The following is an 18496-nucleotide window of genomic DNA, read 5'->3' on the forward strand; positions in this document are numbered from 1 at the left end:
GCCCGTCTCTGGTGTCCGCACTGATAGTCGCGGCTCGCGCCCATCTCGGGAGCTCATTTAGGTGGTGCTCTGAACCTCCTCGCCTCTCATAGCCTGAAACAATGGTCTGTTGACTCTTAGGCAGGTCCAGACTTTTTCCTGAACTCCCTCCCAGCTAACTGCGTCGCACTACCCGCCTTCAGGCTGTGTTCACTCAGCCAACCCCAGTCCTCGCCCTGGGATCTGACCTCCGAATCCGTGATTCTCAGCTCCCAGCCCCCATCCACCCCAGCAGGTGAGCAGACATGCCTCTCAGGCTGGTGAGTGCTGGTCGGCACTGATCCTCTGTGCGGGAATCTCTCCGCTTTGCCCTCTGCACCCCTGTTGCTCTGCTCTCCTCGTGGCTCCGAAGCTTCCCCGTCCCCCCATGAAGGGGCTTCCTAGTGTGTGGAAACTTTTCCTCCTTCACAGCTGCCTCCCAGAGGTGCAGGTCCCATTCTTATTCTTTTGTCTCTGTTTTTCCTTTTTTCTTTTGGCCTACCCAGGTATGTGGGGAGCTTCTTGCTTTGGGGGAAGTCTGAGGTCTTCTGCCAGCCTTCAGTAAGTGCTCTGTGGGCGTTGTTCCATATGTAGATGTATTTTTGATGTATTTGTGGGGAGGAAGGTGATCTCCTCATCTTACTCCTCTGCCATCTTGAAGGTCCTCTCGGGAATAATTTTCATAGAATCCATTACCGAGGAAAAAAATAGTTAAACAAAAAAAGGAACTAAAGTATTCTAATTTTTTCTGGACAAGTAGATTAGAATGCAAAAAAGCCTTAATTGTAAATAAAGTAAAATCCAAACCATAAAACTTTCTTGAAAGAAAGGGAGTTTGTTTTACAGTTTAACTGATTTGAAGGTAGAAATTGCTGAGTGGGTTCTGATTACCTTTCTGAAGATGCAAGCAATTGGCAACAATCATACCGATTACAAGCCATTTAAGCAACCTCAATTAAATTAGTGGTAATTCTAAACTACTTCATCTTGCATAGAGATTGGTTTAATTTTTATGTAAATTCAAATTCTGGATGTGCAAATCCTAATTGTCTAACAACAAATCAAGCTAGATTATTTTCAATTATCTTTGTGGAAATCTGAAAGCTGCATTCAAAGCTGTGCTAGGAGTACACAGAGACCAATATCATGCCTGCAAGAAAATCTTGTGAAGAAGACTCAAAGATCAAGCCCATTTTATTGACTTAATGTGACAAATAGGCAGGCTGAATGAAATTAGAAAGTGACAGATTGAAGATCAGCAGCATTCAAGGGTACCACAGAAAAGAAAATGCACTGGACCAGGAGTTTATAGCTCTGACTTAATTCTGATTCTGCCATCTACTTACTGTGTAATCTTGAGAAAGTCTCTTTCTACTAGTTAGCTATTACTGTGTGACAAAAAAAAAAAAGCCACACACTTTCAATGGATTAAAACAACAAGCAATTATTTCTTACTTAAGAACCTGCAGGTTGGCTGGGGTTTGGCTGATCTTGGCTGACCTCACCTGGGCTTGGCTCCAAGCTATCATCTGAGTCCAGATCTGCTCCACATGTCACTCATCCTCCTTGGGCAGGCATTACCTAAGGCATGTCCTACCCATGGCCAAAGGCAGGAATGCAAAAGGGCAAGTTCAACCATGCAAGTGCATTTCAAGTCCTGGTGTCATGTCTATCTGCCAAATAACTGGCCAAAGCGAAGTACAAACCAAGCTTAAATTGAAGGGGGAGGGAAGTCTACTTCATCACTCTGAGGCCATGACTAGGTGTGGATGACCAATAACTCAAGCTGTCATATTCTTCCCCTTTTCTTTAGCTTCCATATCCATAAACCAAGAAGGGTGGATTTCGTAACTATCAGGACACTTACAGTTCTTAACATCATTCTGCAAATGTAGAAGCAACTCCATGAGATTCTATAGTACTATTTATAAACTACTGTCCTGCAGGCTGGATTCAAACATGGTTCAGCTTGTTTGCAGAGAATTTTAAAATAATCTTAATTGGTTGAAATAATTTTTAAAACCAGCGTATTTCACACAAAAATCCAGAATTCAGATGTTTCTTGTAGGCCTGTAATATTTGGCAATGGTGATACTGACTAGCAGCTGCCTCCTTTCCAAAGGTCATGCCTCTCCAGATCATCACTGCCCCCCCACCTGTCCTCTACAGACACACTCCATTGTCATACACCCAGCCCACTCTCTTATTTATATTACTTGCTCTAACTCTATGGTCATTTTGTGTTTCTATCTCAGGATTTCAAGTTCGAGCTCCTGCTCTTCTTCTATCACCAGCTACTCACATGCCTAGATAAGTCATTTAACATACCTGGATTATATTTTTCTCATTTGCAAATAGAGAAGGGAAGTAAGACTTAAAGAAGGGGCTTTCCTGCTCTACTATCCTATAATTCTAAACACGAGAGGTCAAGGACTACGATATATGTGAAGAGATGTCATGAGGAAAGGAAAATGATTTATTTCTAGAAGTGACTGAGTGGCTTTTCAAACAAAGATATGCAGACCGAGTTCTGGAAATTGAAAGCCAGCAGGGCAATCAGGAGTGGTGCTTTCACTGTGGGTCTGAAAGGAGCCCAAGAGAGAGAAGGGGCAATTAGAGAAAAACAGAAATTGTTGAGTTGGGCTGAATATCAGCAAGGTTTTCCTAATACGCAAGTCTTTAAACTGGCATGCTTTCCCAGGAGAAGTGGCAGAAAGTTATTTAAAATAGGGCTGAACAAAACATTTCAATAACCCACTGTAAACAAAATTCTCACTTAAACCAGGGTATTTGATTCAAGGATAGGTTGTTTCTTTCAGTCATTTTGTAAGTTGATTTAGGCTACAATTGAATAAATAATGAAAAAGATCAAATCCTGGGATGGGGCTGGGAGACTGATAAATCCATTCTACACTCACATACATTCTTCAGACCTATTAGTTTAATTTAGATGGTTAAGACATCTCCAAAATGATGATCTATTTTGCACCAGCAATGTGTGTTAAATGCACATATACAAAGCATGAATGTAGACATATTGTTTTGTACATTGTTATGAATGTAAGGTCTCAGGCTGTCACCCAGTTTCCCCTATAGAAGGCAGAGTTTTTTGTTTTTTTCCTTATCTGCTGCACATATTTTTTGGAGGTATTTTGGGATAGTAGATCTTGTTATTCAATTATCTAAGACACAGTGTTTGCTGACAACTCAATATTCTATTTTTTCCCTCTCTTCTCTTTGAATAGGAAAGTGCAAAATGGGTAAAGGGAAATAACGGGCTTGGCTTGGGAATGGGTGAAGAAAACAAACAAACAAACTAAAAGCAGGGAAGCAAAGCCCCCCATCCCCACCACCCCTGCCCATCTCATCAGCCAAAGTATTAAGGGTGACCAAGGAAAAAGCTTACAAAAATACTTTGAAGCCCTACTGCAAATACATGCTCTCCTAGAGGATTAACATAATGAGAGCAAGCAGGACCCTGGAATCAGCTCATTGTCATAAAGGGCAAATTTGATTAGAGGCATATAAAAATGTGACCTGATTGCATTTATAATAATCCGTTATCCAAAGCTGTACCATATTCATTTATTGAACAAACATTTACTATGCATCAGAGTTATTCTCCTAAAAACTGAAAAGATAGCAAAGGTTGTTTTCTATACACCCGCACCTCTCCCAGTCCGTTTCTAGCACTTTAAAAGCACAAAAACCCTTTGGCATTTTTGTGCTGCCAGGTAATCATCTGACATTCATGAAAGTTATCTGATAAATGTGTTAAGGATTAAACAAATTCCACCTTGTGGATCTAGAGAAGGAACTGATTAAAACAATGATGTGAATCATTAATGAGGACTATAATGGAGAGAAGCTAGGTGGGAAGAAGAAGACTATTTCACAGACGGAGAGTACTTCCAAAGTTTCAAGTCTTCTCTACAGAAAGGTTATCAAAGAATCAGTCCAGGGAGTTCATAGAAAAAGGAGACACAAACCACCAAAAAGTGTAAGAAAAGAGGTACACCTTACAAATCTTCAAGAAAGTACAAAATAACAAAATACAATTTTAATTTATTTAATTGGAGAAAACACTATGAAGCATATGAGGAGCTGGGAGGAAATACGTCCTACCACACATGCTGGTAGACAGTAGATTAGTTCAGCGCTTCGGAGGCAATTTGGTCACATCTATTATATTGTTAAGTGCCTATCTCCCATGATCTAACAGTTTGACATCCCAGAATCTACTCTAGAGACACTGATTGGTCCTTAATAGAAGCATGATCAAGCACCTTACATTAGCAAAATTTTGGAAGCAACTTTAATATCCATCAATAAGGGAATAGTTCAATTTGGATATTTGTATGTAATCTCCAATTTAAAAAGATTTTAAACTAATTTAAATGTATAACAACAAATAAACATGCATGCATATAATAAGCAAATCACCATACAGATCAAACAAAATGTGGCTGTAGGCAAAATTCAGCCCAAGGAACCCCAATATACAACCTCTGCTTCAATAATCAATCAGACCTTTTATACTCTTTAATTTAAAATGCACCTGGGGGGGCCGGAGGAAGATGGCGGAAGAGTAAGACGCGGAGATCACCTTCCTCCCCACAGATACACCAGAAATACAGCTACACGTGGAACAACTCCTACAGAACACCTACTGAACGCTGGCAGAAGACCTCAGACCCCCCAAAAGGCAAGAAACTCCCCACATACCTGGGTAGGTCAAAAGAAAAAAAGAATAAACAGAGACAATAGGATATGGACGGGACCTGCACCAGTGGGAGGGAGCCGTGAAGGAGGGAAGGTTTCTACACACTACAAGCCCCTTCGCGGGCGGAGACTGCAGGTGGCGGAGGGGGAAAGCTTCGGAGTAGCGGAGGAGAGCACAGCAACAGGGGTGCGGAGGGCAAAGCAGAGAGATTTTGGCACAGAGGATCGGTGCCCTCAGGCACACACCAGCCCGAGAGACTTGTCTGCTCGGCCGCCAGGGCGGGCGGGGCTGGGAGCTGAGGCTCGGGTATCGGCTTTCAGTCGGAGCGCAGGGAGAGGTCTGGGGCTGGCGGCAGGAAGAGAGCCTGAAGGGGTTAGTGCTAGCCCGGAGGGAGTCCGGGGAAAGGGTCTGGAGCTACCGGAGAGGCAAGAGACTTTTTTCCCTTTTGTTGCCTGGTGCGCGAGGAGAGGGCATTCCCCTCCCTCCCCTCTGCCTGAGTGAGCCAGAGCCCCCGAATCAGCGGCTCCTTTAAACCCGTCCTGTCTGAGCGAAGAACGGACGCCCTCCGGCGACCTACGCGCAGAGGCGGGGACAGGTCCAAGGCTGAGACCCGGGAGCTGTGAGAGCAGAGACAGGGAAATCTCTCTGTGCAGCCTCCGAGGCAGCGGATTAAAGCTCCACGGTCCATTTGATGTGCCCTGCGTCTGTGGAGTGCATGAATGGACAGGGAATCATCCCAAATTGAGGAAGTGGACCTTGAGGACAAGATTTAAGACTTTCCCCCCCTTTTTTTTTTCCTCTTTTTACAACGAATTATCTCAAATTAAGGAGGTGGACTTAGCAAGATTTCAGACTTTTCGCCCTTTCCCTCTTTTTACAACGAATTATCCCAAATCGAGGAGGTGGACTTGGAGAGCAAGATTTTTGATTTTTCCCCCTGCTCTCTTTTTGTGAATGTGTATGTGTAATCTTCTGTGTAAGATTCTCTCTGTATAGCTTTGCTTCCACCATATGTCCCAGGGTTCTATTGGTCCATGTTTTTTTTCAATAATTACTTCTTAATTTTAATAACGCTACTATATTTCATACTTTATTCTATTTTACTTTACCTGCTCTTTCTTTTTTTCCTCCCTTCCCTTCCTCCCTCCCTCCCTCCGCTCCTCCTTTCCTTCTTTCTTTTTCTTTCCTCCATCCCTCCCTCCCTCCCACCCTTCTTCTTTCCACTTTCTTTTTCTTTCCTTCCTCCCTCCCTCCCTCCCTCCTGTCTTTCTTTCTTTCTTTCCTTCCTCCCTCCCTCCCTCTCTTCTTCCATTCACTCTTCCTTTTGCTTTCATTCCTCCCACCCTCCCTCCTTTCTTTCCTTCTTTCTTTCCATCCTTCCTCCCTCCCTCCTTTCTTTCTTCCTTCCTTCCTTCCTTTCTTCCCTTCTTCCTTTCTTTCCATCTCTCTTTCTTTCTTCTACTGATTATTTCTCTCTACTTTTTCTCACTGTTATTCTGAGCCGGGTGGATGAAAGGCTCTTGGTGCTGCAGCCAGGAGTTAGTGCTGTGCCTCTGAAGTGGGAGAGCCAACTTCAGGACACGGGTCCACAAGAGACCTCCCAGCTCCACATAATATCAAGCAGCGAAAATCTCCCAGGGATCTCCATCTCAACACCAGCACCCAGCTTCAGTCAACGACCAGCAAGCTACAGTGCTGGTCACCCTATGCCAAGCAACTAGCAAGGCAGGAACACAACCCCACCCATTAGCAGAGAGGCTACCTAAAAACATAATAAGGCCACAGACACCCCAAAACACACCACCAGACGTGGACCTGTCCACCAGAAAGACAAGATCGAGCTTCAACCACCAGAACACAGGCATTAGTCCCCCCCACCAGGAAGCCTACACAACCTACTGAAACAACCTTAGCCACGGGGGACAGACACCAAAAACAACGGGAACTACGAATCTGCAGCCTGCAAAAAGGAGACCCCAAACACAGTAACATAAGCAAAATGAGAAAGCAGAAAAACACACAGCAGGTGAAGGAGCAAGATAAAAACGTACCAGACCTAACAAATGAAGAGGTAATAGGCAGTCTACCTGAAAAAGAATTCAGAATAATGATAGTAAAGCTGATCCAAGATTCTATTTCCCAGATCCAAAATCTTGGAAATAGAATAGACAATATGCAAGAAACAGTTAACAAGGACCTAGAAGAACTAAAGATGAATCAAGCATCAATTAAAAACACAATAAATGAAATGAAAAATACTCTAGATGGGATCAATAGCAGAATAACTGAGGCAGAAGAACGGATAAGTGAGGTGGAAGATAAAATAGTGGAAATAACTGATGCAGAGAAAAATAAAGAAAAAAGAATGAAAAGAACAGAGGACAGTCTCAGAGACCTCTGGGACAACATTAAACGCACCAACATTCGAATTATAGGGGTTCCAGAAGAAGAAGAGAAAAAGAAAGGGACTGAGAAAATATTTGAAGAGATTATAGTTGAAAACTTCCCTAATATGGGAAAGGAAATAGTTAATCAAGTCCAGGAGGCACAGAGAGTCCCATACAGAATAAATCCAAGAAGAAATACGCCAAGACACATATTAATCAAACTGTCAAAAATTAAACACAAAGAAATCATATTAAAAGCAGCAAGGGAAAAACAACAAATAACACACAAGGGAATCCCCATCAGGTTAACAGCTGATCTCTCAGCAGAAACTCTACAAGCCAGAAGGGAGTGGCAGGACATAATTAAAGTGATGAAGGAGAGAAACCTGCAACCAAGATTACTCTACCCAGCAAGGATCTCATTCAGATTTGATGGAGAAATGAAAACCTTTACAGACAAGCAAAAGCTGAGAGAGTTCAGCACCACCAAACCAGCTTTACAACAAATGCTAAAGGAACTTCTCTAGGCAAGAAACACAACAGAAGGACTATACCTACAATAACGAACCCAAAGCCATTAAGGAAATGGGAATAGGAACATACATATCAATAATTACCTTAAATGTAAATGGACTAAATGCTCCCACCAAAAGACACAGAGTGGCTGAATGGATACAAAAACAAGACCCATATATATGCTGTCTACAAGAGACCCACTTCAGACCTAGAGACACATACAGATTGAAAGTAAGGGGATGGAAAAAGATATTCCATGCAAATGGAAATCAAAAGAAAGCTGGAGTAGCAATTCTTATATCAGACAAAATAGACTTTAAAATAAAGACTATTAGAAGAGACAAAGAAGGACACTACATAACGATAAAGGGATCGATCCAAGAAGAAGATATAACAATTGTAAATATTTATGCACCCAACATAGGAGCACCTCAATACATAAGGCAAATACTAACAGCCATAAAAGGGGAAATCGACAGTAACACAATCATAGTAGGGGACTTTAACACCCCACTTTCACCAATGGACAGATCATCCAAAATGAAAATAAATAAGGAAACACAAGCTTTAAATGATACATTAAACAAGATGGACTTAATTGATATTTATAGGACATTCCACCCAAAAACAACAGAATACACATTTTTCTCAAGTGCTCATGGAACATTCTCCAGGATAGATCATATCTTGGGTCACAAATCAAGCCTTGGTAAATTTAAGAAAATTGAAATTGTATCAAGTATCTTTTCCGACCACAATGCTCTGAGACTAGACATCAATTACAGGAAAAGATCTGTAAAAAATACAAACACATGGAGGCTAAACAATACACTACTCAATAACGAAGTGATCACTGAAGAAATCAAAGAGGAAATTAAGAAATACCTAGAAACAAATGACAATGGAGACACGACGACCCAAAACCTATGGGACGCAGCAAAAGCAGTTCTAAGGGGGAAGTTTATAGCAATACAATCCCACCTTAAGAAACAGGAAACATTTCGAGTAAACAACCTGACCCTGCACCTAAAGCAATTAGAGAAAGAAGAACAAAAAACCCCCAAAGTTAGCAGAAGGAAAGAAATCATAAAGATCAGATCAGAAATAAATGAAAAAGAAATGAAGGAAACGATAGCAAAGATCAACCAAACTAAAAGCTGGTTCTTTGAGAAGATAAACAAAATTGACAAACCATTAGCCAGACTCATCAAGAAAAGAAGGGAGAAGACTCAAATCAGTAGAATTAGAAATGAAAAAGGAGAAGTAACAACTGACACTGCAGAAATACAAAAGATCATGAGAGATTACTATAAGCAACTCTATGCCAATAAAATGGACAACCTGGAAGAAATGGACAAATTCTTAGAAATGCACAACCTACCAAGACTGACTCAGGAAGAAATAGAAAATATGAATAGACCAATCACAAGCACTGAAATTGAAACTGTGATTAAAAATCTTCCATCAAACAAAAGCCCAGGACCAGATGGCTTCACAGGCGAATTCTATCAAACATTTAGAGAAGAGCTAACACCCATCCTTCTCAAACTCTTCCAAACAATATCAGAGGAAGGAACACTCCCAAACTCATTCTACGAGGCCACCATCACCTTGATACCAAAACCAGGCAAGAATGTCACAAAGAAAGAAAACTACAGGCCAATATCACTGATGAACATAGATGCAAAAATCCTCAACAAAATACTAGCAAACAGAATCCAACAGCACATTAAAAGGATCATACACCATGATCAAGTGGGGTTTATTCCAGGAATGCAAGGATTCTTCAATATACGCAAATCAATCAATGTGATACACCATATTAACAAGTTGAAGGAGAAAAACCATATGATCATCTCAATAGATGCAGAGAAAGCTTTCGACAAAATTCAACACCCATTTATGATAAAAACCCTGCAGAAAGTAGGCATAGAGGGAACTTTCCTCAACATAATAAAGGCCATATATGACAAACCCACAGCCAACATTGTCCTCAATGGTGAAAAACTGAAACCATTTCCACTAAGATCAGGCACAAGACAAGGCTGCCCACTCTCACCACTCTTATTCAACATAGTTTTGGAAGTTTTAGCCACAGCAATCAGAGAAGAAAAGGAAATAAAAGGAATCCAAATTGGAAAAGAAGAAGTAAAGCTGTCACTGTTTGCAGATGACATGATACTATACATAGAGAATCCTAAAGATGCTACCGAAAAACTACTAGAGCTAATCAATGAATTTGGTAAAGTAGCAGGATACAAAATTAATGCACAGAAATCTCTGGCATTCCTGTACACTAATGATGAAAAATCTGAAAATGAAATCAAGAAAACACTCCCATTTACCATTGCAACAAAAAGAATAAAATATCTAGGAATAAACCTACCTAAGGAGACAAAAGACCTGTATGCAGAAAATTATAAGACACTGATGAAAGAAATTAAAGATGATATAAATAGATGGAGAGATATACCATGCTCCTGGATTGGAAGAATCAATATTGTGAAAATGACTCTACTACCCAAAGCAATCTACAGATTCAATGCAACCCCTATCAAACTACCACTGGCATTTTTCACAGAAGTAGAACAAAAAATTTCAAAATTTGTTTGGAAAAACAAAAGACCCCGAATAGCCAAAGCAATCTTGAGAACGAAAAACGGAGCTGGAGGAATCAGGCTGCCTGACTTCAGACTATACTACAAAGCTACAGTAATTAAGACAGTGTGGTACTGGCATAAAAACAGAAAGATGGATCAGTGGATCAGGATAGAAAGCCCAGAGATAAACCCACGCACATATGGCCAACTTATCTTTGATAAAGGAGGCAGGAATGTACAGTGGAGAAAGGACAGCCTCTTCAATAAGTGGTGCTGGGAAAACTGGACAGGGACATGTAAAAGTATGAGATTAGATCATTCCCTAACACCATACACAAAAATAAGCTCAAAATGGATTAAAGACCTAAATGTAAGGCCAGAAACTATCAAACTCCTAGAGGAAAACATAGGTAGAACACTCTATGACATAAATCACAGCAAGATCCTTTTGGACCCACCTCCTAGAGAAATGGAACTAAAAACAAAGATAAACAAATGGGACCTAATGAAACTTCAAAGCTTTTGCACAGCAAAGGAAACCATAAACAAGACCAAAAGACAACCCTCAGAATGGGAGAAAATATTTGCCAATGAAGCAACTGACAAAGGATTAATCTCCAAAATTTATAAACAGCTCATGAAGCTCAATAGCAAAAAAACAAACAACCCAATCCAAAAATGGGCAGAAGACTTAAATAGGCATTTCTCCAAAGAAGATATACAGACTGCCAACAAACACATGAAAGAATGCTCAACATCATTAATCATTAGAGAAATGCAAATCAAAACTACAATGAGATATCATCTCACACCAGTCAGAATGGCCATCATCAAGAAATCTAGAAACAATAAATGCTGGAGAGGGTGTGGAGAAAAGGGAACACTCTTGCACTGCTGGTGGGAATGTGAATTGGTACAGCCACTATGGAGAACAGTATGGAGGTTCCTTAAAAAACTACAAATAGAACTACCATATGACCCAGCAATCCCACTACTAGGCATATACCCTGAGAAAACCATAATTCAAAAAGAGACATGTACCAAAATGTTCATTGCAGCTCTATTCACAATAGCCCGGAGCTGGAAACAACCTAAGTGTCCATCATCGGATGAATGGATAAAGAAGATGTGGCACATATATACAATGGAATATTACTCAGCCATAAAAAGAAACGAAACTGAGCTATTTGTAATGAGGTGGATAGACCTAGAGTCTGTCATACAGAGTGAAGTAAGTCAGAAAGAGAAAGACAAATACCGTATGCTAACACATATATATGGAATTAAAAAAAAAAAATGTCATGAAGAACCTAGGTGTAAAACGGGAATAAAGACACAGACCTACTTGAGAATGGACTTGAGGATATGGGGAAGGGGAAGGGTAAGCTGTGACAAAGGGAAAGAGAGGCATGGACATATATACACTACCAAACGTAAGGTAGATAGATAGTGGGAAGCAGCCGCAGAGCACAGGGAGATCAGCTCGGTGCTTTGTGACCGCCTGGAGGGGTGGGATGGGGAGGGTGGGAGGGAGGGAGATGCATGAGGGAAGGGATGTGGGAACAGATGTATATGTATGACTGATTCACTTTGTTATAAAGCAGAAACTAATAAAAAAATATATATATTAAAAAAATAAAATAAAAAAATAAAATGCACCTTTTAAAGTGAGTAATACTAAGTAACAAATATAAATTTTTTGAGTATCTATTAGGTGTAAGTTACTATGTCTAGTGTTTTATATATACATTTTCTTGTCCTTGCAGAAACCATGCACAACAGTTACTTTTCCAATGTTACAGTTGGGGATTGTTTGGGAATTTCTATTCACAAAGGACAAGCTTTGTCACCAGTCTAATCTTGAAATAGTCTCAGCCAGAGTGGGGCTGAGTTTATGTTCCCAGAGAACAGGATCCACTTTAAATAGCTTTACAACTGAGCGAATCCAGAAAGATGCTAAAGCCATGTATGTGGCTTCTTTCGCTGCGCACACGAAGACTGTGCCTGGGGGAAATGTTAAGTGCATCTCTTATTGGTTGACAAAGATGGCCTTAACATTCCCCTCAGCTTCATCAAACTTGGACAGGCTTTTTCTTTTCTTGACTCCAGGCACTGACCTCCCTTTTCTTGAAGAATGTTTTTAAAGAAAAGTTGTAATTAGAAATTCTTTCTCTGCTCCTTCCAGATACAAGTCTTTTTAAAAGCCTCTTGCCACTTGAGACTGTCTTTCTCAAAGACTTCAGAGGCTTTGAGATGTAAACTTTAAGAGAGATAGCACTCCTGTCTCCTAGTTTGCATGGTAGGGCAGGAGCCTAACTTCGGTGTATCACTTGTTCCAAGTTGTAAAACTACCTCTTGTCATGCAGATACAAGAAAGTTTACTTTTCCTCCTGGGAAGACCAGTTAGCAAAACCAGATGGCCTATAACAAGCCCCATCTCTCCCTCACCCACCACCTTCCCCAGCTCTTAAAAACTCTCTGGTCATTTGCTTCAGTAAAGTTGATTTCAGACTTATTTCTGGCCTCTCTCCCCTACTGTAATCTCCTTCAAAAAAGCTGCCCTTGCCTGTTTAAGTTTGGTGCAGTTTTTTCTTTGACATGATCTATTTTGTATTTTTCAAGTGACTGGGGAAAGCTGAGGGATGTATCAAGGAAAAGCACTTAAGGGAAAAGGATAGAAGAGTTTATTCAATATACAGAAGGCAGCAGTCCCTCGTACCTCTTGTGTCAAAAAAACAAATAAACTTCCCGAAACATATATTAAAGCCAAGTCTGGCAGGTTATATAAAAAGCCACCTTACATTTATTTAGCATTTAATATTATTTAGGTACTTTTGCATTTCCCTGGTCTTTGTTTGACTGTCCAAGTATCATCCACTTTATAAAATCTCTCTTCCAGTTAAGACGTGTTCTTTGAAAGTGACAGAAGAGCTAACTCAAATGGGCTTAAGCATAAAAGGAGTTTGTTGTATCAATAATTTAAAAGTGTAGGAGGATTCAGGCTGGTGGGATCTAGGTGCTCAACAATATCTTCAGTGGTTGTTCTCTCTCTTTAGGCCCTGACTTCTTTCCTGCCTCCATTTTAAGCTGGAGCTCCCTTTGAGGCTACAAAGTAGCTGCCAACTTCAGGGTTATAGCATATCCAGTGGAAAAAGAGGACACTTCTCATGTAGTTTCATCCAAAGATTTAGAATTGGCTTATAATTAAACAAACTTGTATCATTTGATCTTCTCTGACCTTGTCAATGAAGAATGCAAATGTTGGAAATGGCCAGACCTGAGTCAAAAATGCTATTCCACTAAAGTCACAAGCATTGAAAGTGAGGAAGAGTAGGTCTGTGTCTTTATTCCAGGAATAAAGACACAGACCTACTAGAGAATGGATTTGAGGACACGGGGAGGGGGAAGGGTAAGCTGGGACAAAGTGAGAGAGTGGCATGGACATATATACACTACCAAATGTAAAATAGATAGTTAGTGGGAAGCAGCTGCATAGCACAGGGAGATCAGCTTGGTGCTTTGTGACCACCTAGAGGGGTGGGATAGGGAGGGTGGGAGGGAGGGAGACACAAGAGGGAGGAGATACGGGGATGTATGTATATGTATAGCTGATTCACTTTGTTATAAAGCAGAAACTAACACACTATTGTAAAGCAATTATACTCCAATAAAGATGTTAAAAAATAATAATAAAATAAAATAAAAAGTGAGGAAGAGAATTCTTCCAGAAGAAAAGCAGGGTATTTTGCCCCCAAAAAAGAAATGAAAACTATACTAATCAGGTTACACCAACAAATTTCCACTGCAAATGGTTACAGTCAACTCCACTGATGAACAAAAGGTTCTGCTTCCACTCAATGAGCATGATATTTTAACTGTACTTCCTTCAAGACATGTGGCTTCTCTATCTTCATATTACAACTCATTGTGGTTTCCTCAAAACAAAATAAGTTTTATCTTTTTATGCCTAACTCCTGCTACATGTTTGCAGTAGGCAAAGGGTAAAGGGACCTTGATAAGTTTCTCAATCTTCCTAAGGCCCAATATTTTCATCCTCCCTGAGAGCAATCATATTCACTTCTATTCAAACATTGATTTATTCATTCAAAACTATTTATTATTTCCAATAACTAAAACTACAACCATGACACTACTAGCAACTAACATTTATTGAGTGTTTACTATGTGTCAGTCAGGATTTGAATTACCTTCTAGCCCCTCTTCTCTCTCCCACTTTATTGCCTATAATACAAAATTGCCTATAATTTCCCTCTTGCTTTTATACTCTAGCTACACTGGCTTTCTTGTTGTCCCCAGGCAACCAAAGCTCATTCCTATGGCAGAGGCTTACTGAACCCTCTCACCAGAGCATTCTCCCCTCAGTTTTTCACATGGATAGATAGTCCCTTTTTGCTGTTCAAATATCGGCTTGAGGTTTAGGTCTACAGAGAGGCCATGTTGAACACTCAGTGTACATTATCACCTACTTGAATCCACTTACTCTTCACATATTAACCTTTTTCTTCTTCTTCCTCCCCTTTTTCTTTTCAGTTTCACTTACCACTTCTTAACTTCTTTTGTGAACTTGTTTCTTTTTTTCCCCTTTGTTCACCCTCTCCTTGTAATATAAATTTATGAGAGCAAGGATCTCATGTGTCTTGTTTACAGCCATATCCTTGGTACCTAGAAACATGTTTGGCACATAGCTGCCAACACTCTGTTTTACAAATGCATCTCTTTTAACCCTCATAATGATTCTATAAGGTAGGTACTATTAACCATCCCGACTTTATAGAAGAGAAAACTAAAGCCAGAAAGCTAAGTGCCTTGCCCTAAGTCACACAGCTAGTAAGTGCCAAAGCTAATATTTGAACTGGGGATTTCTGACTCTGGCACTCAGCTTCGAAGCCAGGGTCCTAAACGTCTGTGGCCAGACTCTGTGCAGAGTGCTTAGCATAGAGGGGTGAACAAAGCAGACAATGCCCCGTCATTCATGAACTTACAATCTGGAGGTATCTAGACTTCAACAAGTAATCAAACAAATAACTATAAAATTGCAATTGGATAATAAGTGGGGGAAGGAAAAGCACAGGATTCAATGAGGAACACATAAAAACAAGACCTAATCTATCAGGGAGTCAGGGAATTTAAGACTTTAAGGGTGAGTAACTTTCAGGCAGGGGAAAAAAAGTGAAAAGACAGACTACAGATGAGTGGAATGGCACTGGGAAATCCCTGAGGCATTTATCTAGTTCCAGGGAGGAGATAAGAACTGGGGATACAACTGGGGATACTGTTTTCACCCTTGAGGTACGTTAGTTGATTACGTGAAAAAAGAAAACAGATGTCAAGAGGTATATGAAGCATGATATTAGGAGGACACTTCAAAAGGCCTTTCAATTTTTTTTTTTTTTTTTTTGCGGTATGCGGGTCTCTCACTGTTGTGGCCTCTCTCGTTGCGGAGCACAGGCTCCGGACGCGCAGGCTCAGTGGCCATGGCTCACGGGCCTAGTCGCTCTGCAGCATGTGGGATCTTCCCAGACCGGGGCACGAACCCGTGTCCCCTGCATCGGCAGGCAGACTCTCAACCACTGCGCCACCAGGGAAGCCCGGCCTTTCAATTTTTAAAAGATCAAATAGTCCATAAGTAATTTGAAAATAGAGAAATAAAACAATTACTTAGGTCGATTTATAGTTATATATTGAATTTCTCTAGCTACAAACTCAGAATAGACCCTCTTTTAAGGATCCACTGAATATTTGCAAAACATTGCCTTGTATTATTCCAGAACCATAATTTCAGGCAACAAATCAAGAACCAAGTAATATTACAGTCAACATTCTCCATAATCAATGTCATAAAGCTACAAATTAATAACACCAGCATAAACAAATCAATTCAAATAACTTGGAAATTAGAATAATAATAGCTCACATTTACTGAATGTTTACTACATACTTTCAGAGTGCTGAGATTTGCCTTAACCAGCTCATTTAATCTGCACAAAATCTTTATAGATACTGCTATTGTTACCATTTCACAAGTGAATAAGCTTATAACAAAAGAGAGATTATGTAACATGAGCCCAGTTACTCAGCTAGTAACTTACATATGAGGGATTTAAACCTAGCAGCCTAATTACAATGTGTGTGTGTGTATGTGTGTGTGTGTGTGCTTGTGTGTGTGACCACTTTGCTATTCTCTCTCTCCAAAGTAGTTTCGGGATTAAAGAAGGAATTTGGGGCACAGTAGTATTTAGAGGAGAAAATAATGATGATATAAGCAAAGTAAGAAAAGCAAGAATAATTACTTATGAGGAAAACATATTGATAATTCTTTGTTTTTTGCAGTACGCGGGCCTCTCACTGTTGTGGCCTCTCTCGTTGCGGAGCACAGGCTCCGGATGCGCAGGCTCAGCGGCCATGGCTCACGGGCCCAGCCGCTCTGCGGCATGTGGGATCTTCCCGGACCGGGGCACGAGCCCGTGTCCCCTGCATCGGCAGGCGGACTCTCAACCACTGCGCCACCAGGGAAGCCCTGTTAATAATTCTTGAAGGCGTATAAGGGGTACATAAGGGTTTATTGTGCTGCTTGTCTCTTTATGTATATATTTGAAAGTTTCCATGATATAAAGTTGTAAATAAAAGAGCAGAGATTAATCAACTAAAAAAATTACTCTTAGCACCAACAATACTTCAAGCTCAACTTTTTTACTGTTCACTTTTTATTATGAATATTTTTATCCAAATCTCTCGTGTAAATAGTTACTCTTTATTAAATACTTACTACTAATGATTCCATATATTATTGTATTTAATTCTCATAACAACATTATGGAATATACATTACTGTCTCCATTTCACAAATGATGGAAAGGGGGCTCAAAAAGTTGCAGTTACTTGCCTAAAAGGCCTCAGTTAGGAATGGAAAAATAGAAATTTGAGCCTGAATTTTTTTTTTTAATCCTCAAGTCTTTACTCTGTATACTGTACCACATGACCACAATTATGTAAATATAAACCTTTTGATGGTAGGGCACTTTTAAAACTTATTTTTTAAAAATTCCTATAGCATCTAGCTGGCTTTTCATGAATACATACTTCATGATAGGAATGAGGGAGAGGAAAAATGAAGAAGAGCGGAGAGTATCTTACTTTACCTTTATATAAACAGTATCAGTAAAAATTTAATCTTTTTTCCAAGATAAGCAATTAATTTGCCCAGAGTTGAACAGTTTATTTTTGATGGTTTAAAACTTTAGTCCCGTTATTTCAAGTTATGTGCAATATCTGGAAGGAACTGTTTCATTCATTGAATGTGACTGCATGATGGCAGCAAAATGACTCTGGTCACAATAGAAAACTCTGTAAGATTTCAAGTTTGTGATTTTTAAAATTTCTATTAATGTTTCATATTAATCTGAAAAGGTTTGGATTCTCTACTCATTTGTCCTCCCTAGTGCTGAGTCATCTGAAAAACATAGAGTTTGCCCAAGTAACTGATAAAAGCTTTATAAGGAAAAACCATTAAGGAATGACCTTAGAGACATTCTTCTAAAGAATTTTAAAACACTGGTAATTCACACATCATCTTACCCACAGCCAGAGCAAGAATGACTTTGTCAAAATTTTTAGCTGATTTTTCTGCTAGACTATGTTGATGAAATTCATATCATTTGCAAGTTTGGAAAAACAACTTGAAAATCAGACTGTTAATAATATATGATTTGTTCAGAGCAGATCTCCATGGGTATCTAATGGGTACTGGTGTCTTTTCTGTACACTCACAAGCCTAGCAGTAAATAAGCTACTTGTGACTTTTTCTTTGTGATCAGAATCAGGTTTGTTGGTTTATAAATTTTGAAATCATGTTTTTTGTTTAAAGAAAACTGGCACAATATTAATCTACATTCAAATTCTGATAACTTGTCTATTTTGTAATATTTCTCATGCATTCTGAAATGTATTTCACTATTTGTGAGAAAAGAAAACAAAGCCACCTATCAAAATAGAATTCATTTTTCCTTGCAACCTTCTCATACCATATTCATCTTATGAGTATCATGAAGACTGACGAGAGTCACGTTTTTGCCTTAAATTCCAAAAATATATGCTTTGAGTGCTTCCATTTTTCCTACATCCACTGTCATGTCTACTTCATCTGATGGTAAATGTCATTGAAATATCTCATTTTGACACATTTCTCTCTTTCAAGATGTATCCTGTAAATATGTGCTTAAACTTTTGCTGTG

Source organism: Hyperoodon ampullatus (genome assembly GCF_949752795.1).
Source record: "Hyperoodon ampullatus genome assembly, chromosome: 4".
In the NCBI taxonomy this organism is placed as follows: Eukaryota; Metazoa; Chordata; class Mammalia; order Artiodactyla; family Ziphiidae; genus Hyperoodon; species Hyperoodon ampullatus.